General features: G+C 35.4%; 1 protein-coding gene across 1 annotated transcript in view; it reads left to right on the top strand.

The window, feature by feature from the left end:
* Positions 1-3,942: 3,942 nt before the first annotated feature.
* LOC129743520 (sodium-dependent serotonin transporter-like) overlaps positions 3,943-24,422 on the top strand; it is a 90,439-nt gene continuing 69,959 nt past the window's right edge. The window contains exon 1 of the mRNA XM_055735557.1: positions 3,943-4,434. The gene's annotated coding sequence lies outside the window, so the exon portion shown is untranslated. The remainder of the gene's footprint in view (positions 4,435-24,422) is intronic.

The raw sequence follows: 24,422 nt of genomic DNA, 5'->3' as shown, positions 1-24,422 counted from the left end.
ATTTGTTTAGATGAAAAGAATGTAAGAGCAAGTTTTGATTTTTGTTGGTGCCTGAAATTATTTTCAAATAGGTTAAAAATTATTTAAGTAAATTCTGCACTTTTCTGAAAAAAAATTTTTAAACATTACAATTAAAATTCAAAATATGGGTTAATACCTTATTTCTTTCCCCAAGAACGCAAGTAATTTTGACTTCTGTGAAAAAAAAAAATGAATGTTCTTAATTCTGTAAAATAAAAGACTTTTAACGAATGTTTAAAGAATCGTTTTCAGCCTGAAGCATTTTTTTCAAAATGATATAAAATCTTTGTTTTTAGAAACTTTCTTTAGTAATGTCAGAAATACTTTTCTTTCCGAATTATTAAAAACTGTAGATTTTTCAGAATCAGTTTTTATTCATGTTAACGAATGATTGACTTCACTCAAAACTGTTTCATTTGAAAAATTTAAAACTCCATATCACCAAAACAAGAGGTGATAAACAAAATCTAGTTGAAGATTCGAGTTCATCGCACCAAAATCTACTAAATCAATCATTAAAACATAAACACCAAAATGCATTCTCTTGAATTATGTTGGTAAGACGTTTTTATTAGAAAAAGAATCAAAAATTTTCAAATGTTAAAAACTAATCTTTTTTATCTTCATATTTATGAAGAGTTTAATCACCGTGACTTTATAAAATTAAAAGAACATAACTAACAACATTTTAAAATTATGAAAATTGTTGGCAAATAGGATGTTAGAATAAATGTTTGGATGTTGAAAATGAGAGATTAGAATTTTATAAAAAGCATTTTAATCACATGTCATCCATTTTTTCCTCATGGATCCAAAAAATAAACCAATAAATTAATATGTAAAAATTAACGTTATTATCAATTATTCTGACCTGATCTGATTTTTTGTTAGAATTCAAGTTTAATTTTTTATCAAATCTGGTGTTATATTTGATGTATTTTTCTTCTGGTTCAAATTATGGCTTCATTCCAAATTTAAATTCGCATTCCGTTTCTGATGTTTTGAAAATACTTAATTTTTTTTAAATACAAAATAAGAACCAACATTTCGAATAATATATTAATGACTAACCAGAAATAAAATTGATTTGAAATTTTGATTCTGATTTATTTTTGAAATTTGAAATTCAAAACCCCCAACCCATGGACAAAGGACACGTCTGGTGTGCAGCAAATATTTAAGTCTCATTTGAAACTATAAACTCAACCCCCCCCCTTCCCTCCCCCCCCACTCGCTCTCTCCAAATGAACTTTTTTTCGCCATGTATTTAGATACGTTATTGACTGATTTTTGAAAATTTGGAAAATCACCCCCCCCAAGAGCCAGCTCTAGGACCGCCCCTGGACCTCAGCGACCATTTTATTACACCATCTCTTCATCTCTGTTGCTTCCTAAGTCGTCCTACCATTCTTCTTCATCTTCTGCTTGACAATTGCCCAATATTTTTTCGATAGGGCGAAATTCAGGGCAGTTGGGTGGGTTGATGTCCTTTTCGACAAAATCCACCCCGTTGTCTCGATATCACTGTAGTACCTTTTTGCTGTAGTGGCAGCTTGCCAAATCTGGCCATAACTTTACTGGTCCTTCGTGAGATCCAATGTACGGAAGAATACGTTTTCCCAGGCACTCCTCCTTGTAAAGGGTGTGCACGATGAAATTGCTACAAACAAAATTGATTCGTAAAATTCGAGTTTCATCCGATTGTCTTCAAATTTTCAGGGATTGAAAAATAGCTATTAAACTTCATTTTACCATTTTACTGGTATTTTATTTACAGTCCATACGCAAATGCCCGCACCTTGGCCTTAACCCCGGCCATAAGATTCTGTGCAGCCTGTGAATCTGCATGTAAACCCATACTTTCTTCAGTTCCTCGACTGTCTTTACTACCTTTGGTCGTTTAAGAAGGTGCTGCTTCATAATCGCCCAGTACTTCTCAATGGGGCAGAGCTACGGAGTGGTTGAACATATTCGGCACGAAATTGACCTTATTGTCCGCATAACAGTTCAGCACGTCCTTGGAGTAGTGGCATGAGGCCAAATCCGGTCACCAGATTGTTGGGACGTTGTGGGCCTTCAGGACAGGAAGCAGTCGCTTCTGGAGGCACTTTTTCATGTACCTACACCTGCCCGTTCATCGTGTCCTGGGTCACAAAAGATGCACCCCGCTTCCCGCACGTGCATATGACTTGCCAAACCAGGATCTTTTTGCAACTTTGGGCTGAACTTATTCTTGGCCGTGAAAAACAGGTTGCCGGGTTCTGTTTGAAGTCGGCCTTCACATATGTTTCGTCGTCCATGATGCAGCATCCAACTTTCGTCAGCATGTTGAGGTACAACTTCCTGACACGGGTTTTGGCGGAATTGTTCTGCTTCTCGTCACGATTAGGGGCCTTTTGTACCTTGAACTTTCGAAGCCCGGCCTTAGTTTTAGCCTTCTGGACAAAACTTCGGCTTAGGTGCAGCTTCTTAGCCACATCCCGAACGGAGGCGTTCGGGTTTCGGTTGAAGGCCCCAACTTCGCGGTTGTGATTTTTGGTGTTGTACGGAATACTTTTTCCTTCACTTCTGAGCTTCCAACCGGTGGTCAATCGTTCCTCGAACCGCTTAATTACTCGCGACACGGCGGAATTCGCGATTCTCAACGTTTTAGCGATGGAACGATGCGAGAGATCCTTGTTCTCGTGATGAATGTGCAAGATCACGAGCTGTTCTTTCGACTCCATTTCCGCGAGTTTTGATCACAAGATATTAAAACTGCACTATGAACTAAATCCACCCAAATTTTCATTAAATTCTACCCAACGGTTAAAAAGTTAGAGCAATTTCATAGTGGACATCCTTTATTTGTTGAGTTTTTTTTAGTAAATTTAGCATTAATTTTATGATTACCTATACTTTGAGCTTAACATAAAATCTCGTGACGTCACAACGCTTTGCAAAACCGTGTTTCAAAAATATGGCGCGTTGTGCCGTCACGAAACTAAATCGCTCTGAAATTAATTGAAATTAAAATTTAAAAAAAAATCTAAAATGGTGATTTGTTGGTTGTAATTAATTTCTCTCCTGAAATTTTCATAAAGTTTGATCGAATAGAAGAGCAGAGAAGTACAGTTTAAAAAAAAAAACAGAAAAGTTAAAAAAGTGGCTCGTTCTAACGTCACGATTTATATTGCTTATATTTTGAACTGTTCTTTCAATAAAAATGCTTTTGATTCCAAATTGTCTGAACTTACAGGTATAAGTTTTCTGTGAATTCTTGAGATGTTTCATACGACGTAATGAAAGCTCACGCAAGAAATATTGTTTATTCAACTTTCTCTTCAATCTCAACCTCAACCATCCTAAGCGCCACTGCCCATTACTGTTTGCTTAGATGTTTTACGCCGGTCGATGGTTGGTTGGTTGATGGCGCCAAGGGACAACAACGGACGAGCCTCCTTCGATTTGTTAAACGAAGGAAGCAATGACGAAAAAAAAATCTCTAGAACAAGTAGCTTCACAAGAACCCAACCATCAACCAACATGGCCTACTGTTGCGTTGCTTGCCGCCATTAGTATTATCAACCCGTACAGCAGAGCTTCGATGATTTGCCGATGGTGGTTGATGGGTGGGTTTTTCCTCTGGTTCGGTTTGGTTTTTGGTTCACACTTCTTTCGTCGTCGTCGTTTTCCCGATAAGTGGGTGGTGGGACACTCTGCCTGCTGTTGCGCCTCCTGATTCGCCCAGAACAGAAGCAACAAGCGACGACTGTTCGGTTGTGTGGACTTCTTTTTCTCTTGTTGCTCCCGGCAGCAGCAGCAGCATCCAGAATAAACGATCCTCTTTTGATGGTCCTACCTTCTACAACGTATCAAAGCAAGAGGCCGGAGCTTTTAAGTCAACGTTTGGCACAGATTTCAGTCAGTCGTCGTTGTGCAGCCAGCCGGGTGAGGTCTTGGCTTTTCCTCTTTTGGCGGAAGCAGAAGCTTCTTTCCTATTTTGGCCCTCAGCTCAGAGGGAGCTTTTTAGTTTCTTGGGATGAAAGTGATCTTGAGGACTGTTTGGAAAATTAGTGATCTCATAGGCCATCCTAAGACTGGGACCGAAATTGTTCAGTGAAAGTGAAATTATAAGAGACAACAACGTTGTTTGGAGTAACCAGATTAGTAGCAATTCGGTGTCGCACGGTTTGATTTGTTGTTTGCATAGTCGGAAATTAATAGTTCCTTCGAAGTGCTCCGGTGCTCGTTTTAATTACCCCGGGTTGGTTAAAATGTGGACATAAATCACTCCCTTAAACTGTGTGTGGTGGCAAAACCGTTCGATAAATCCGCAGATAGAGTGTTTGTGCGTTCCGTTAGCTAAATGTTTGACTAACTACCGTCAGCGAAGGTGCTACTGACATTCAACAGGGCAACGGTTTTTTTCCGGTGAGCGATTCCTCTGCCGATAAAGTAAATATCATTTGAATTTTCGCACGATTTGATACAATATTATATTGTAAATCTATTTGATCTGAACTCAGCCGCTTCAAGAAATTTCCAATTTGGATAATCACACGAGATTTAAAACTGAAAATATGACAGCTTATTTAACCGACGGGGTTTTCATGATTCGTTTTTTCTTTTTATATTACGCTTGAAATTAGTTTCTATACCTTTTTCATGTATGTTATTAAAACCATTCTAAACCTACAGCGATTTTGATTCACTATTACTAGAACTGATCTTTTTTTGGGAAAAAAAAATTCAATACATTTTTACCCTTTTTTCATTTTTAAGTGAATCTTCTGGCTTGTGTAACTGTTTATTTTCAGCTGTTTTTTGTACGTGACTGAAGATAATTTGCTCATATTGCCACCGAACATTTCAATTGATGTCTGGTTTGTATTGATCGTATTTCTAAACTCAACTTACATCTCCTCTAAACAATCAAATTGTGATAATCTTGGATTTTTTTGTTTGTTCAGGTGGAAAAGATGCTTTCCCATTCATGTTCAAATATTATGCTTGAATTTTTATTGACACATCTGTGAAATTAGGAATCAACACTTTTTCCGGATCTAATTGTGCTGGAAATAGTCTAATTATGAATATTCAACAGTAGTAGAAAACTTTTACTCAACACACTTGAACTGTCATAGCCATCATCACGAGAGAATGAGCATTTGACTCAGTCCATAAGATAAAAAAAGTCTTAAATTTCAATAAAGTTTTAATCTACTTTTATTTTTAAATGTGACACAGAGATGGGTATTGACTCAAACATCCAGTCAGCGAAACTTTTTGTGGAAAAATTAATTGAACTGTTTAATTTTAAATATTTGAAAACATGCGAAGAAAATTCGCCTTGTCTCCTGGACTATTCTGAAAAATGAATATTTTTTCAATTTGAGTTTTTTTTTGTTTGGAGCCATCAAAATAATGAAATTATCTGCTTGGATATAGATCAGTATGTTGCTTATTCCAGCAAGATATATGATCACAGACATGATCTCGATTTCTTCATTACTTGAAGTTTTTCTCCTAAATAGGCAAAATACTGACTTCATTCTTGCATGTGAAGTCCAAAAAAATTAAATATCACACATAAATAACAAATTAAGACAGGGTTGGCATCACCACCCTTAATTTTTTCTCGTCAATGATTTGTGATTTTCTCTTAAGGACCATTTACACTTCACGTGAAAATGAACGTGACAAATATTATTACGTCAATAACTAAATAACGCGACGACACTAGACACAGTAGAATCGATGGGGAATAGTTGAAAGATTAAATTCCAGCCGGAGTCGTTCCTTAAAACCCAATAGAACTGTTTTTATTTCGATTCAACGCAATGATGAAATTTCCGCGGTGAAAACAGGGGGAATCGAAATGAAAACAGTTCTAGAAGGTTTTAAGAAAAGAGTCCAGCTGGAATTTCATCTTTCAATCATCCCCATCGATTTCACCATGTTACACATGCTAGTTGTGTCGCGTTTTTTAGTTCTTGATAAAATAAAAAAAAAAATTACTTTCATATTCACTCGAACTGTAAACCGAGCTTAAGAAAGACAATCAGTTTTTTCCGTCTCTTCTAGTTTCGGTGGTAAGGCGTTACAAAATTGTCAAATTCGTCAGTTTAGAGTTAAATCAATCATTGATACCATAAGGCCATTTATATTTTTCAGAGATGAAATAATTTCAAGAGCTAATTTTTTCTTTTTTGGGAGTGCAGAATCCAAATATGCAATTTGTTCCAACAGCTCTTGTTTTTATAATAACTTTTGAAATAAGCAGAAATTCATTTAGGAAATTTGTGCACTTTTTGGTCAAATCGTAGAGCACTACAAAGATTTTGAAAATAAAAGTTTCACTTCGATGACCAACTGATCAGCTTACTTGAAATCCGGGAGTTTTGATGATGGGGGTTACAAAATTTTTCCTATTACATTTTTGCTTGAACAATGCATACATAAAGAATAGTAAAAAAAAATTTAATGTTCCATACAGTTATGCAGGATTGAGTTATTTTAAGTTGACAGTATTTATTTTATGCTCTAAAAAAAAATCGTGAAAATGGTGTTTTTTACCCGTTAGATCCTAGTAAACCCCCCCCCCCCCTTAATAGAAGTAAATCATGAATTTAAAAGTAGCATTCCAAATCACCTGATGAATTCAATACCATCGATCAAATAAGAATGATTTTAAAACATTTTTTTTTGTTTCGGTTATAGTCGTTTTACCATCTTTATGGCATTCGCGACTTTATCAACGTTGCAGTTGGCGGATCGTTATTGAAAAACTATCCGGTACAACTGTGTTCGATGTTTACTCTTGGGCTCGAACTCGCGGACATCGGCTCAGGAGACAACAGACTTGCCAACTAGCTATATCACAAGCCGCAATTTTAAAACATGAAGAAATTCACCTATATTGGAATCAAGGCAACATTAAAGCAATCAATGGATGGATAAGATTGTGAAATAAGTGTTTTTGGTTATTTAATTCATATTTTTGGTAAAATTTTATGAAATTCCACCTGTTTTTAGCCGTCGAAAACTAGAGCTGAAATTCACCTAATATTCTATTTTTCAACACCAATCTTCTTCTGTATCTTTATACTGTTTCCATGATGTAAAAACCCCGTGGTGTCGAAAACCAAAATTTAATTTCGAAAACTAGACCATCGAGAGATTTCAGTAAAAAGGTAATAGAAACTTTGTTTTGAGACTTTTGACCAATTAAAAGGGTAGAGAATACTCAGGGTCCGGCAATTGAACTGCTACAAAACTTTAGGAGTGATTATTGTGAAGTATACAAAACCGTGCTAGATGACACCTTGTCACCTTGTTAACATTATGTCTATGATGTCAGAGGATATTTTTGTTAATTTGGTAATGAAGTGTTTTTTTTGTTGGAAAAATAGCCCTTGAATCTTAACGTAGTGCTTTGATTGCCTAATTCCAGGCTGTGAAACGGTAGAAAGACATATTTCGTGAGTTGTCCAATGAGTGTATGTATTTTTTTTTTATTTTGGCTCGCACTTGGAAGATACCTGGAGATCAGAAGTACCCAAGTATAATATGGTGGGGATCGTCAAGCTACAGTGGCGACACCTACCATCTTGAAGATCATAAAGATGCACCCTGAGAGAATTTCTTGGCGTAGTAACACTAAATTGGCGATAGATTTTAATACACGGGATCAAAATCGCCATCGGATCTTGGAAGATGATCTTTAGGCCCAGCCTTACAAGATCCTACGATTTCAAGACCAATTTACGTATCGAAAATAGTTCTACGGCATGTCCTCGAACTTTGGAAACGTCCCAATTTTGGTTTTGGTTGGTGGATTTTCAGCAGAACTTCGCATTGGATAACGAAGGAAAGAGGTCCCAATTTTTGTGTGCGAATCTTTTTTTTCGAGGGTTAATTTCGAGTACGGAGTGGTTGGGGAGTTCGTCGGACCTGAACCTTATGGACTTGGCGGTTTAACGTATACAGAAGCCCGAAGTCTTCTCCACAAAACATGACGAGTTGGAAGTTCTGAAGCGCCATCTAGTTGAGTCCTGGGATAAAATACCACATAAACCACCTGCATTCTTTTTAAAATATGTGCCTTGAGCTTCTGCAGCGAGAGGTTAATCGTAAGGCGTCAATGGATTTTGAATCGTATTAAATTTGAAAGAAAAAGTTTTTGTTTTGATCAAATTATTTGTTAGTTCCAATGTAGCACTTCAATTGCCGGACCCTTAGAAAAAAGTTTGGTTTATAGAACCAATCATATTTGAAATGGAAAACTTCAGTCAATTATTTTATTTATTTTTTTTCGATAAAACAAGCAAAAATTGTCGAAAACTAGGTATTTTACCCTATGTCATTTTAAATAAAAATATCAGGAAACCAATAAATTTGAAATTAATAAATTAGATAAATTAAAACCGAACATGAATGTCGTGAAAAGCCGTGCCTTTTTTTTTAAATACAACTGAAAAATTAACAGTAATTAAAAACATATAAGAAAAAAAATTACCGAAAATAACGCTTCGTCTTCCTTCAGCCGCAGCCTACCAAGTCATGTTTTTCTGATAACTTTTGAAATAAGTAAAAAACCATTTAATATTATCGCTTTCATTGAAAATTGGATTTCGTGCAATGTTTTGCAGTCGCAGTTATCTGATCAACTTTCCTGAAATCCGGGAATTTAAATTCCTAAAATTTGTAGAACCTGTTGAATTGAGTTTAGTTGTCTGGACGTTGAGCCTCTTAGCATCGGATGTCAAAACTTTCATAATTTCAAGCTCACGAAACGGTCTTAGTCTGAGAGGAAAATTTTTTATCGAAAATAGGATAATGCATCGTAGGGAGCTTCATTTCAGTGTTTTCTTGCTTCACTGTGCGATGATTCTTGGCCAAGAAATTGTTCTTATCGCTTTGAAAAAATATGTACCAAGTTTTAGCGTTTTCGATTGTTGTAGGGTAAATCTTTATCTACAGTACCGTACATAATGGTATAGAAATTGGAAACACGCTTTCTGTAATTTCGACTTTCAATTTTCATAACGTTTTTCTTTGATGATATTTTTTGACCAAATTTTCTGCGTAACATAGATCAACTATCTCACTATCATCACACAAAATTTAAGCTTTCTAAAGATTGTGCGGCCAGAGATAGAGTTATTCTACGAAAATCGGACATTTTGAACTTTTACCATTCGAACTGCAATATCTCAGAAACTACGCAACGCTTTTTATTTAAATTTTGCAGAGTTATTATTGAAATATAAAGTTAACATGTCTGAAGTTTTTGAAAAGTTCTACCGATGGGATCAAAAGTTACGCGATGCACAATATTTCAGGGACGGGGTAAGATTGATCACGGTTTTTTTTTGTCAAAATTTCTCAATTATTTTGTCTCTTAAGAAGAATGTGGCATGTTTCATACTTGTAAAACCAATACTGGATTCCTATGAACATAAAAAAGGGTTGCATAATTTTATTAGACTACTTTAAATTTGATTTCGTTTTTGCTCGGAATTTGATGCTTTGGGGTAACATTAATCAGTCTCTATTTTGACGTTTTTAACGAGTTTTTTGGATCATAAAGGAGACAAAACACCTTCATAGTATTTACAAATACTAGTAATTGATAAAATAAGGTAGTAAGGAACATACTCAACAAATATAAAAATAATCATGAAACTCTACAAAATTGAAACAACACTTTCGGTGGCTCAATGGTACTAAATTTGTAACTTTTGGTTAAGTGAATTCTGAGATATACATTACTAAATTTCGGTGTTTCTTGGTTTAGATTTCTTCGTAGTCTGAAACAAACAACATCGCGGTCCTTAATGTGTTAAGGCCGAATAACAATTAGAATCGAAAGATGGACAATGATGCTGCATACATTAAAGGGCTAAATTTTTTAATATTATTTATAAAATTTTGACTAAAAAAATTAAATTTAACCTTCATTAAATTCTCTAGGCCTTCAAACTATTCCCTTTGAAATTTTTCCTTCCAACTTTACCATTTGATAGGGTTTCTAGCCTTTTGTCCTAAATAGACTGGCTTATTCTTGGAAAACGTACCTATTTTTTGAATATCAAAAATTTACCTCAAAATTCAACAAAAACTACACTAAAACTACCTGCTACTACATAAATCAACCTGATGCTTTTAAACGCTTTGATTTCATCAGGAAGGGCGTTTGTTTGCGAGCCTTCGAAAAAATAGATTTTTCAAGATTTTTAAATTGCATTTTTATTTATATTTGAAATTTTCAAAAACAAACCAAGTTTTACCCAATTTGAAACTCAACTCAACAAAGAGGTTTTTAAACAAAGAAATAAGTTTTGAGATATTTCAACTTTAGATTTAGTTATTGATGAATATGTGGAAAAAAATGATGTTGACCAAGGCTACCCCGGTGATCAATGGTATCCCGTTTTACGGTATTACAAATGTTCCTCATTCTAATAGGAAAATAGGAGAGGGAGAGGGGGGCTTCAATATTTTTTATACAACCGAAGAACGAATCGAGCAAATGGAACAAAAAGCCAACATTCAGGCTCGAAGTTGAATCAAGTTGAACATAGATATTGAGTTAACAGTTCTATAAAGAAATGGAAACTTGACATGAAAAATTAAAAACAGGTGTGAAGAAATAAGGCCTGTCAACTGTTATCGGCAATTGATTTTACTTATATAAATTAAAAAAATGATAAGCGACCTTTTCAATAAAAAAGTTAATGTTAAAGTCAATCTTAATAAACCTTTTCAAAATTTATTCCTCCCATCTCTTTTCAGTAAAATTCATGCATTCAAAACAATACCACAACAAACAGTTACTTCTCAAAATTGATGAGGCGGCTCACAACCCTCATTTTTATAAAGTGCTACTTTATGTTCCAGGTTTTCCTTTTATTCGATTAAATTCTCCTGGAAAAAAAAACTATTTTAAGTTAATCTTGCTAACCTTATTTTTATTTTTACCAAATTTAATCTCTAATTTGCTACTCATAAGTCAGATTGTTTGTTAACAGTGTACCTTTAACTGCTAACTTTGCGATATGTGATAGTAAGATAGAATACCAACTAGACGTTTCTTACGGGTTGTTCTTATCGTTTTCGGTGAAACAAATGATTTGTGTGTAATAAATCAGACTCATGTGTTTCCTGACCGCGTGTAAAACAGTCATCCCCAGTTTAATAGAGGTATAAATTATGCTTAGATATCTTTAACGGTGTAAAACTTACTTTTATCGTCTCATAAAGCCAAATGTCTGGATTGTTCTATTCAATCGCAAGCAATTTTTAAGCAAAGACAGAAAACATCTTGAGATTAAAGTTCCTACTACCGTTTAAAGTAGTTTCATCGATACACCAACTTACTAATTTGAATGCGGTTTGCATTGATTCCGGTTTAAAATATTTAGTCACGCCGAATGCGTCTGGACGACTTTTTATGCATGGAGTATGGAGTGAGCAAAAGGTGGCCGACGTCGACGCCGTTTCAGGCAATGATTGTGGCGAGGTTTGGCGGGGAGACCTACTATAAGTGAAAATGGCGGAAGGGACATTTCGTTAGTCGGACGTTAGCCAAGTGGTCGTCGAGCCACCTAACAGTTTCACAACTAAGGGGGTGCTTGTCTGAGATAAATGGGGCTTGAATTGAAGGAATTATTTTTAAACTTGAATTTTAGTTGATTTTTAAATTAAAAATCTATATGTTTAAATTCGAACTATATTTTTTAACTTTAAAAACCACATGTTTATTCCGAATTTTTGAAAGATAACCTGATACCGTACAACCTTATCGAAAGCAGCTATCGGCCAAATAAGTGGAAGAGTTTATGAACCTGCGTTAATTGAACGGATGCATTTCGTGCTGATTGCTCTCGGAGTTTTGTGTGCATCGGTTTGGATTCGGGGTGTTGGGATTGGGGTTGGTGTTGTGTTGTGACGAATGAACTTTATCGACCAAAAACGTCTAATGGCAGTTTTAGTTTTTGCGATTTAAAAAATATAGATTTTGTTCCGGTTCGATGGCGTAGCTGTGCCATGCCGTTTGCTTTCCAGCTGTCGCCTTTTCTTTTTACTTTATTGGTTGAAGGAGTAACTGATGCTGATCTCAATTAAATCCCAAATAAAATCAGGTTTCTGAAATTAGATTGTAATGACTCAGGTTGTCAGAGCGAGAGGGATATTAGAACGACTACATTTAGGTACTACTCGTTTTGACTACGTAATGCCAAACGATTTCTTATTTAAATCTTGAATCGATTCTTCATTCTAATGCTTTTCATGTTCAATCATAATGGAAAAAGAAATTGTATTTCTCTCTCTGCATAAACAGTTATTCGATACATAAAAATACTGTGATGCTTTATGATGTATTGCAATGCTACTGGAAAGTGGCTCCAGAGAGTTTCTTCTAAAGAAAATGTACATTAGAACTCAGTAATTTTCAAGTCACGGAAAATATTTTTCAATGGCTCAGGACCTGGGTTCCAAAATGCTGGATGGAACGAATAATCGAATCCGACGAGTCAAAAAATTTAATCTATGAAAAATTGTTTTTAACTTTCTCTGAATGTGATAAAAGGGTATGAAACACTTTTCAAAAGTACACTTACACTACAGTACGGTACATTTAATAATTTTTTGGAAATGGTATTTGCGCACTGAAACCACTAGAATTTCAATATTTAATTCTCTAAAATTTCACTCTGATTAAAATTTTTGTTCAATTTTCTTCAAATGATGGATCAACTAACAAACTATTATCTCACAAAATTTGCAATTTATGAAATATGAAACTGTTTTTTTCAAGAGCTTCAATGAAATCATGTAGTTGTGGATAATAATTACCTTAGAGATGTACATAGATGTCTAGAAAAAAGAGGAGAGAGAGCGAGATAATAGGTTGATTGTTAAAGGACAGATCGACTTTATAGTAAAGTTATTTTTCTCGGGGAGCTCACCGTAATGCTTTTGAAGTGAACCGTAATCCCTTCTAAGAAAATTTCAGTAAAATACAACCCATCGAGATGGTAACCATTTAGGTTTTTAGAATTTGTCGAAAATCGTACTTTTTTAACTTTTGCCATTTAAACTGAAATATGTTAGAAATCACGCAACGCCTGATTGCTTTGATTCAGTAACATTATTCAACCAAGTAGGCTCATAACACATAAGAACAAGTTCACTGGTGTTGGGAAAAAGTGGTAGAACATTCGACATTTTGAAAATTTTACCATGCAAAAATGTTTTCAAGATCTTGGGGTGTTGTATTTTTTTACAACACTGTTTCTATTTCAGCCGTATGTGATAGAAATATTGCTATTTTTGCATCACAGCATGCGAAAATACAACACGTGTTGTAAAAAACTAGAAGGCCAAAAATCTTGAAAATGTTTTTGCATGGCAAAATTTTCAAAATGTGCCGTAAGTGTCGAAATTTCTACCACTTTTTCCCAACACCAGTGAACTTGCTCTAATAGAACGTCTATTATATCAATTTGTTATAGTCATTTCTCATTACTATAATATATTGAAAATTTTTAATCAAACATTACGCCCAGCACAATGTTCCAGGTTTGAACTGACAATGCGATTTTAATAGAACACTGGACGATTGTTTGCATATGTTTGGTGAAGTGAAAATATATTGTTACCATAATCCAGATTGAGCTAAAATTTAGTAATGTGTTTTAAAACTTTCCTTCTTAAGTTTAAATAGCATTTACTTTAAAACGAGGCAAAGTTAGATTGAAAAGTTGGTTTCTTATTTATTTTCAATGTTAATAAAGTCAATTTCGATCGGATAATCGAGTCAAAATACACGGATAATCGAGTCAACGTAGAATCGAGTCCGCCCTGTGTAATTATTCGTATGGTTAACATGTCATTTTTAGCATTTTTAAGTCATTTCAGCTTTTTTTTTGCCAATTTTCAAAATGTATATGGCCAGTCTAAATTCGATGATGAAGTTTTTCTCATATATACATTGCCACCCTGCTATACAAACTGTAAAAGTGACTCCAGGAGGCTTCTAAACCATATATCGTATATAAGTCTATTGATTCTATTTGAAACTGCTGAACTGCGAACTGCGATATTCGTGCGTCATTTCGCTTTTTGGTTATAAAAAGTGTTCGGATCAAAAAGTAGTCAACTTCAATTCGCTGTAGTTTTCTAATCATTCATATAAAAAAACCTGAACACCCCTCATTTTTAGGTGTGGTATAGAATGATGCTTCTTTTTGGATTTTCGCATAAGATCTTTAGTTATCAAAATGACGTCCAAGCAAGAGGAGCTACGAAACAAAATTTTGTACATGCCTCGTGAAAACCTAAAATCGTTGAATATGGCTAAATCAATCATTACCAAAGTAATAAAAGTGTTAAGGGAACGTCTGTCGACAACTAGGAAGCCCGGATCTGGGGAAAATTGAAAGTCGGGAGTCGCAGTGACGAACAGAAAAGCGGATAGCATTTTCAAGCGCAACCTCATCCTCGCCGTTCGAGGTAGATTGCTCATTTTCCGGCCATTTTAGTTTTCCCGGGAATTGGGAAATCTGATCCTTTTTCCGGGAATTCTCGGGATCTCGAGCAAAACTGAACACGAAGATTTTAACACTCTACTGTATTCAAAACCTTATCTTATATTTTTAAATTCAAGTAAAATAGTAATATTGCAAAACATTTCAAACTTTTATCAATTACAAAACCCAAGACCCAAAAACTAAATAGTACTTAAACCGACAAACTTGACTGATTATTCTGCTTAATTTTTCAATTAGGTCGGAGCAAATATCAATTTCTTCTTTTGTCACCCTACACACCACCCCTCCACCCCCTTACAAATTTTCAAAAAAAAAACACGAAGAAGGGAATAAATAAAAGTTCAAAGTGTTTAAGGGAAATTTCGGAAAATTTATCAAATATCCGGAAGATTACTCGCACGAAAAACTTGTTTTGTAGATTCGGTGCAATGATATAGTATAAAATTTTGTTGCATACAAGCTTTCATGCAATTTATTATAATTTATTGGTTTTTTGCATTTTTTTTATTACCTCCCTTGTGATGTTCCAACTCCGAGTGACATAAGAAGGATTTGAAATTTGTTCCAGCCTAATTACGAAAGATTTTTCACTAGCGGTAGAAGTTATATACAAATCTCGTCAATTTTTAGATAACTATCCTTTTGTTTGTCATTTCTCTGCTGATGATTTAGCTACTGTTAGCAGTTTGCGAAACGAATTTTCTCAATGATGAGTGTTTCAAAATAGATCATTCAAATAATTTTCGTAGCTTTACTCTATTGGAATTGTTTGGCTTTATAGATTCTTTGTCATTTTCATTTTTATACTAAGTTTTCAAACGAAAAGACATTGTTTATCAAATTAATATTAATCAGTTTTTAGAAGAAAAAATGTTTTAGTCTAAGCCATACATGAAGGTAGAACTATCATGTTGCTTGCTTAATTATCATGTAAATTGTTTATAATAATTGAGCATTTTTTATTGGCTTCAGGAATTTCCGGGATTTTTTAGCGTTTTCCGGGACTCGGAAATACCCGAATCATTTCTATTCCCGAAAATTCCCGGGAGGGAAATCCCGTGTAGAACACTCTAGTTCGAGATATTGAGTTGAGAATATCGTCTACAACTGTGTATGAAGCTTAAAAACGTTACGGACTATCGACTTATAAGCAAAACATTACGGCAAAACAAGATCTCAGAAGCTGTATACTACAATGTGTAACCGTAGGATGAGAATAAAAAATCTCAAGAAACCGCTTTGCATTGCCAGGGAATTTATTAATTTATATAATCTTTGCAAAAATATTTAATGAAATTATTCAAAGCTCTGCCATTTTTTAATAATTTTCAATGGTTTCAGATTTTTTATTTTGAAATGGTAATGAAATGCTTAGCTGATTGTCAAAACCGACCAATCCGACGTAAATTGACACAATCGTAAAGGGATCACTCAACTCTTGACTCATTCTGCTAACCATTCCGAACATTGAATTAGCCTTTGTTACAACTTTTTGTATGTGCTTCGAAAAGTTTAGCTCTGAGTCCAGCTCAACTCCCAAATCTTTTATTGAAGCCTGCCGTGCAACAATCAAATCATTTCCCAGGCGGTATATTGTATAGTCAAACTTATACGTATACCATCAGCCAAAGTTTTTCATAGAAAGTACACTAAGGATTTTTTTTAACCCGGATTCATTTTGCTCAATTTTTCTTACATGACTTCTATTTACACGGTTTTCTGCCATAAACACCGTTTTTTCCACAATTCTCGCAGATTAACACGTTATTTGAGAGAAAATATTACAAGTCGTACAAGTTAACAGCGGATTTGATACCGTGTAAAAATTTTTCTGTGTAATTTGTATAAAACAATTTTCGTTTTGTTATTTGTTTTAAAATTTGAAAAATTAAGAAAATTTCCATCTTTATATTCTTTGAATAATTGAGGCCTTTCAAGGAAGCCATGTGGAACATCTGAAATTTTTGTTTCTGTGCACGGGTACAATGTTTTCGAAAAGGTTGGGTATAGCTGAAAGGATTGCTACACCACGATAGTTTTCTTTGGTTAAGTTAGCTTAGCTTTGCTTGGTTAACTACTCATGTCCACCTTGAATCGTTGAACGCGAAATGTTTTGTTGTACTTGACGGGTGGCAACTAAAATTTTGGAATTTTTTCGAGGTCCCAATAAGGCATTTCTCCACTTGCTAGACGAACAGCAGATTTCTCATGTTTACATTTTCTCGGCATATCGTGGTAGGGTAAACATAACAACAACATCACGCAGATTCAATGACCAAATAGTAACGAAATAAATTTGGCAATGCAATTGTAGAGGTTTTGCAAGCGCATCTGGTGAGGAGAATATAGATTCTTTATTTAATTAATTGTAAATTCAGAACAAGTTAATCCACGAATGTATGTTAATGCTTTTAATTGAAGAGGTTTTTAAACGAAAGCATTGAACAGTGCTTATCATCAAAGATCAAAATGGCGACCAGTTGGTGTTTTTCAAAACAAAAACAAAAAGTTACCCGACCACAATCTGTCTCAGGAAATACTCTATACTCAAACATAAACGAGCTCAGAGAAAAATGAGAAAGTGTATGTGTTGGCTTTTCTTCTCCTCTTTTCGTCAGTATTTTTTGTTCTTTCTTTATGTTTGCCAAGTTTTGATCAAATTGCCGTCGAAACGAGAAGCGTTTCGTGAGTGCGTTGCACAGTTCTACGAACTGCACAAATCGCCGAACAGCCGATTATGGATCATTTTCAACTTTCACTAATTTTTCTTCAACAATGGACAATGTACCTTTATTTTTTTCAAGTACACTTGACATTTTTTCACAACTTGAAAGAGAAATATCAAAACTTCAGTTACCACCCGCTAGTCTATTGTTTCTATTCAAACTCAGATTGGGTTCCATTTTCTGCGAATTTCTTATTCCCTTTAGTCATCTTTGAATTTCCAAGCATGGTTACTTTGATTCATTTTATAGAAAAACCAGTAAATATGTGTTATATACAGAGCAAGCTTTCTATATAGCAGCCTCACTCGCGGTTGCTTAAATTACCATAGAAAATCCAGTTGCTTTGATGTATCATATGGTGCAGTATTTAAGTGCAGGAATTATTCTAAAACAATATCTATCGTTGAAAAAAAAAAGGAAATTTTGGAACGCAAAGAAAATATGTTAAAGAAATATATTTATAAAATTTATGCTTAAATTTGCTTTCGAACATTTTAGTTGTGAAAGAAATTTAGGTGATCATCATTTTTCAATTATAAATAATCGTTCAGTGTAAGAATTTATTTATAGATATCTTAAAGTGGCTTTCGACTTACATCCAGTACATATTTTGATGAATAAAGAGTTCTATTAAACAATTTAAAAAGAGGTTTTTAAAACTATTCTTTTGCTATCCTTTTTACATTCAAATTATTGTCTCTTATATGTCTTCCTTTGGATAAGTAAAAGGAAATCATACAAAGGTAAAAGAAAATCATACAAAATCTCACATTACGCAGCTCAGACAAAACCTGTATTAGGTCGTCTTCACGTGTAGGCACGCATCATCATCATCATCGAATCAATATCATATCAGTAAATTCGATTGTAAAATATTGTCACCAAACACGAATGATAACACGAGGGCCTCCCGCACATCCAGCAACGCGTTTGGACAATGGCTGAATCAGCAGCCAGTCGACCCCCAGGCTTAATTGACTTAGTGCTGTCGCGAATCGATCAAACCATCAATCGGTCGGGCTCAAAGCGTGTCCGTCGGACTAAGAAAGCGACGAGTGTGACTAACCAAAAACCATCATCATCACCACATTCCGGGTTGCGTAAAATATAGGCCAGATTCGCCAATCAATGAGAGGCAGTTTAATTTAACTACAAGGGATTGAGGGAAGCAAATGTGAAAACGGTGTCGTTTTTGGCCGATTGATTGAACGGCTCGTGTCGTCGTTTTGTGAGGCCTCAAGGATTAGTTAGTAAGTCCCCTCGGGTCGGGTCGAGTAGTGAGAGTGAAAGTGAATTCGTGTTATTGGTGTAATTAGTTTTCGGTTGCACCGATTCCTGGATGAAGAAAAAAGGTTGTACTCAATATAGGAAAATTTGATTCCCAGGTCAGTTGATGGCCTGGATTAGTTCCGGCCTGGTTCAATCTCTGCGGAGGGCTTTTAATATTTTTTATCGAACTGAATCTGTTTATTAATTAAACCTCTAAAACTGCCCTTCAATAGGGCAACTAATTTCACCAATCGTAATCGTCATCATTCATTGAAACCCATGGCAACTAGCCTAGTCGAGCAGGCCATGATCGGTCAGTGAAGGTTTTCTGTTGGACTATGGATGCATGCAGCAGTCAATAGTAATAGAGATTGATTTGTTTTTCGCTGTTCTGCGAATTCCAATCCGGTCACAGGTCACTTGATTCTTTTCGCAAGTGGTAAACCGATTAATATTTGCTCGAACGATTTTTCTGTTGCTCGCTATTCCAACATGAAAGCTAGCTGTTTTTTCCTTGGCAACGGGGTGTTTTGTGAAGCTTTTTTCTAATGGTCCAAATTCCGAATGATGTTCAAGTATGGGAATTTATGGTCCAATTAAGAGAATTCTGTTTTAAACTTTTCAGGAAAGATTTTTATTATTCACTTGTTTATATGGTTATACAATTTTGCAATAGAGACAAGGATAATTTCATACGAAATGAACTCTTCAACATCATTTATCATCTCTGTTGTTATTGAAAAAAAAGAACAAAAACATTTTTTATTTGCAGATTTTGATAAAATCTCTCAACAGATTTACGTAATTATTCTTCAGAAAACAAACAACAACGAAGCATCCCCTCGTTTCAATTATCTATTCGTTGGGTTTTTCAATCGAATTCCATCTGTTTGGTTGATTACCGAGTACTTGTATGGAATTCCCAAAAAAAGCCCTCGTAGCAAAGGTTGTTTGTTACTACGGTAAAACAAATCAATATAGATTAGTCATTAAGATTTATTATAAGATGTATGTTATCTTTCAGGTACAAGGTACAATGTACAATGTACAAGCGTACAAGGCTTTCAAAATGTTAATTATAGAAACAAAGTGTGTGTTTTTTTTTTTTGTAAATTCCTTATTTGAAACGGCTCATACCTTTAGGCTTCAAGGAGCCAAACTCGTTTTGTTGTTTAAAATTGTGTGCCTAAATCTAGTTCATCACTTTTTATAAGAATAGAAAAGCAAAAAGATAGGGAAATATGAAAATAAAAAGAATTTTAGACGAAGATCAATAGCTTTTAGGAAAAGATACATTTCGGACATGTAGTCCAAATCTATCAGAGCCAGCATATCTCTCACTGGAACATAGGGTGGTTTTCCTCGGGCCCTTAGGGAGTCTATAAATTCGCTCTAGCGACAACATGGACCTCGCACAATAAAAAAAAAAGAAAAAAAAATCTATTAACAGATTAATTTGAAGTATAAAAGGTTTTTAAAGATATTTTAAACTTTCGTGTTTTTTTTATTTGTTTTTAAAATTACAGTAAACACCAAACCAGCTATACAATCTGATTTGGTTTTGGTTTATTTTTTGTTAATTTTCAGAAGATCTTTGGAATGACGTGTACTATTTATTTATTTATTTATTTGGTGTTCCGTCTCACGACATAGCCTGATGGACAATATTCCTCCAATTCATTCGGTTCATGGCAACCATTCTCCAACTTCTCGGGCATCCCTCATTCGCCAGATAACGCTCCACTTGGTCTAACCACCTCGCTCGTTGCGCCCCTGCTCGTCTCGTTCCTACCGGATTGGAGCGAACACCTGTTTTGCAGGACAGTCGTCCGGCATTCTTGCAACATTCCTGCCCAGCGTATCCGACCAGACTTCGCCACCTTCTGTATACTGGGTTCGCCGTAGAGTCGCGCGAGCTCGTGGTTCATCCTTCGCCTCCACACTCCGTTCTTCTACACGCCGCCAAAGATGCTGCTTAACACTCGTCTGTCGAATACTACGAGTGTGCGCAGGTTCTCCTCGAGCAATATCCACGTCTCGTGCCCGTAGAGGACAACCGGTCTAATAAGCGTTGTGTAAAGGTTATACTTTGTGCGGAGGATAAGTCTTCTCGACTGCAGTTGCTTGTGAAGTCCATAGTAGGCACGACTTCCGCTGATAATTCGCCGCCGGATCTCACGGCTGGTGTTATTGTCTACGGTCACCAGTGAGCCGAGATTGACTATCTTCGACTGTCTCCAGTCCATTACTGGACAAGCGGGCTCGGTCGGTCTTGATATTGCAGGCCAGCAGATACTTCGTCTTGGACGTATGAATCCTTAACCCAATCCTTCCTGATCTGCCGAATATGTCAATGTCATCGGCATATCAAATGAGTTGACTGAATCTGTTGAAAATCACGCCACGCATTTCGCCCCCGCTCATCGAATAACACCTTCTAGCGCCACGTTGAACATCATGCAGGATAGACCATCGCCTTGTCGAAGCCCGATTCGAAGCTCGAATGGAATGAACTCGACAATTCATCCGAGATCCGCACACGCACTGCGTTCCATCCAGCGTGTCGCCTTGATCAGTCTGGTCAGCTTCCCGGAGAAGGGTTGTACCAACGTGAGAACTTTCACTACACAATTCTGCCCCTATTCGCATATGAGTCCCATGTGCATTTGCATCAGTTTTGCGTTATCGATGGAAAACGCTTCCTTGTGGTCCAATTTACCTAGAGCATTGCTAGAGCATACAATTGAAGGGGCCTGTAGATAGAAAATTAGTAAAATGATTCCGAAGAAATATGGTTCCTACGGCAGTTGACGTTCTTACCAATGGAAAAAAAGATTATGTCTTGATAAAAGAAAAATTTGAAGTAAATGATTTTTCACCTTTTCGTGATTTTTTAAATAAAGAATTTCAACCGGATTTTTCCGGATATCGCTTCAGTCGATCACAATACAAGGAGGGGACTTCAGCGGATCACGCCACCCTTGTGCCATCCCTAGTCACTACCTAAAATTAAGCAGGGGTCAGTTTGGAGATTGCCTCTGCAGGTTTGTGTTTTGGAGGTGTGGATTTTTATTTTCCATTTCTTCGCGTAGTCTTATTTCCTTGACAATAATTGCAGTGTCATCCGCCAAAAGGAAGAACACACAGCCATTCACAGAGAATAGGGATATCAGATATGTACATACAAGTATACTGGAGAGAACCCAGCAGACTACCTTGCGAAACGTCTGTCGAGCTGGAAAATATGCTTGATAAAGAGCCGATTAAGAAGTGTATCGAAAAGTCATTAGCAACTTTTAAAACTATTTTTCTTAAAAATGGGTGAACATTGTTCTGTGTGCATGAAAGCAAAAGTTTGTTTACATGCTTAAAAAGTGTTGTGGAATCAATTTGTTCGGATAAGTTTCTCGTGTCCGCTATGGTTCGTATTGATCATGAAACTAGAAAGAAAATTCTGCACACTTGGTGCACTGAAAAGGGTGAAAAACATCATCGACAAATATGGCTTCGAGTCGTTCTTGAAGGATCTGCCTAGATCCGGAAGAAACCTGGTTCCAGTCAGCCCCAGTTGGATGCTGTCACTCATATCAAACGTAACCGATCGGCATCAACGCGTGATCTGGATGATTCAGAGAATCATGGCCAGAAACTCTTTGAAGACGTATAAGAAGCGGAAGGTCCTAAGAAATCAGTAGAGAAACAATCTCGAGAATAAACACACACATTCGCATTTCACATTCGGAGCTATGGAGAAATATAAACACACTCATGGGTAAAAACAAACCAACCACATCAAACAACCTGTCTGATGAAGAAGGCAGCACTACCAACAATTTAGAGGTTTGTGAAAAATTGAATAGGCACTTTTCCACAATTGGAAAAAGGTTAGCTGAGGAAATTCCAATTGACCCTGGCTCTGACCATTTATCCCGTATTGAACATGTACAAAATACAATAATTTTACATCCAGCTACTGTGAATCAGGTAAGGGTAGTCATTATATCCCTTAAAAATAAGAAGGGCTGTGGACCTGATAATTTCCCAGTAAGTAATCACATTTTAGAGACTGGAATTTATCCTGAATACCTCAAAATTCCGGTTTTTAAGGCTGGCGATTCCCATGATGTAAACAACTACCGTCCAATATCTACTTTAAGTGTTTTTTAGTAAAGTGTTTGAAAAACTTCTTGTGACCAGAAATGTAAATTTACTGAACCAGCATGACATATTTTATAAGCTGCAATATGGTTTTAGATCCGGCTCAAGCACACTAATTGCCATCTCAGAACTAGTCGACACTATTATATCTAAAATTGATTCTAAAAATATTGTGGGAGCATTGTTTTTGGACCTTTAAAAAGCTTTCGATACATTGAATCACGAAATATTACTATCCAAACCAGACAAATATGGAATAAGAGAAACAGCTAATAATATCCTTCGCAGTTACTTAGAGGAGCGGAAGTAATTTGTAGTGATTGAAAATATCAAAAGCGTGTTAAGAAATATTGATATTGATGTACCACAAGGTAGCAATATAGGTCCGTTACTTTTTTTGTTGTATGTTAATGATCTCTGTAACTTACCATTAAAAGGCACAGCACGCCTATTCGCTGATGATACAGCAATTTCTTACTCAGCAGCATCAACTGATATTATCATTCAACAAATTGAAAATGACTTGAAATTGTTATCTAAATATTTTCTTTATTCTTTATTCTTTATTCTTTATACTTGCTCTTTATACTTGCTTTATACTTTAATACTTACTTGCTCTCACTCAAGTATACGAAAACCAAATACATGTTATTTCATTCTTCACATAAAAGATTACTTCCGAATATTGACCCAACGATAAATGGAAATCTTATTGAGAGGGTAAAATGCTTTAAATATTTAGGAATCTACCAAGATGAAACTCTTTCTTGGAGTCGTCACACAGAATATCTAGAGAAAAAAATTTCTTCTCTTTGGAATCCTAAGGAAATTGAGAAATTTTGTGCCTCAACATGTTTTATTGAAATTTTACTTTGCGTTTATTCACTCTCATATTAACTATCTTATTATGATATGGGGAAGAGCTTCCTTGTCAAATTTACAAAAACTTCAAATTCTCCAGAATAGATGCTTGAAAAATATTTATAGACTCCCGTTACTCTTTCCTACCCAAAAGCTCTACACCTTAAGAGCACATAACATTCTTCCATTAAAAAACCTTTGTGATTTACAAACTATAATATTTTTCTACGACAAATTACACACAAGTTTCAGTAATCAAAACATCCATTTTACAACGGGATTGCGTACTCATAACACTCGCCAGTCAGATTTTCTACAACGAAGCCGATCCATGACATCCTTAGTTCAAAAAAGAATATCATTTATTGGTCCAACTAAGTACAATGCTTTGCCTAATGAAATAAAAACCATCAACAACCGTTCCACGTTCAAAATCAAAGTAATACAGCTATTAAAAGAAAATTGAATCGTTAAAAACTTCTTTTATAATTAAAATTTTTGTGAATTTTTGTAGCAATTAAGTTTTATTTTGTGTGTTCTTTGTTTTTTTTTATTAATTATTTAAATTATAATTTCTTATTTTATCAAATGTTTGCTTAGTAGTATTAATATCAAATAGTGTATCTCTTTAAAGGAAATCTGTTTTCCATTGAGATCCATGTAGTATTTAATATAGTATTATCATTACATTTCCGCGCACTAAATTTAAACATTTCAATTCTCAGCATGAGTAAAATTTTGCTCGCGTTTTTTATTATTTTTTGTTGCTGCCAGACGTGCTGAGAACAGTAGCGTCCATTACCAGCGGGCTCTAATGACACATTCCACGCGCTGGTACCGCTCAAAA

Source organism: Uranotaenia lowii, chromosome 2 (genome assembly GCF_029784155.1).
Source record: "Uranotaenia lowii strain MFRU-FL chromosome 2, ASM2978415v1, whole genome shotgun sequence".
NCBI lineage: Eukaryota > Metazoa > Arthropoda > Insecta > Diptera > Culicidae > Uranotaenia > Uranotaenia lowii.
This window is presented reverse-complemented; position numbering and strand designations above follow the sequence as displayed.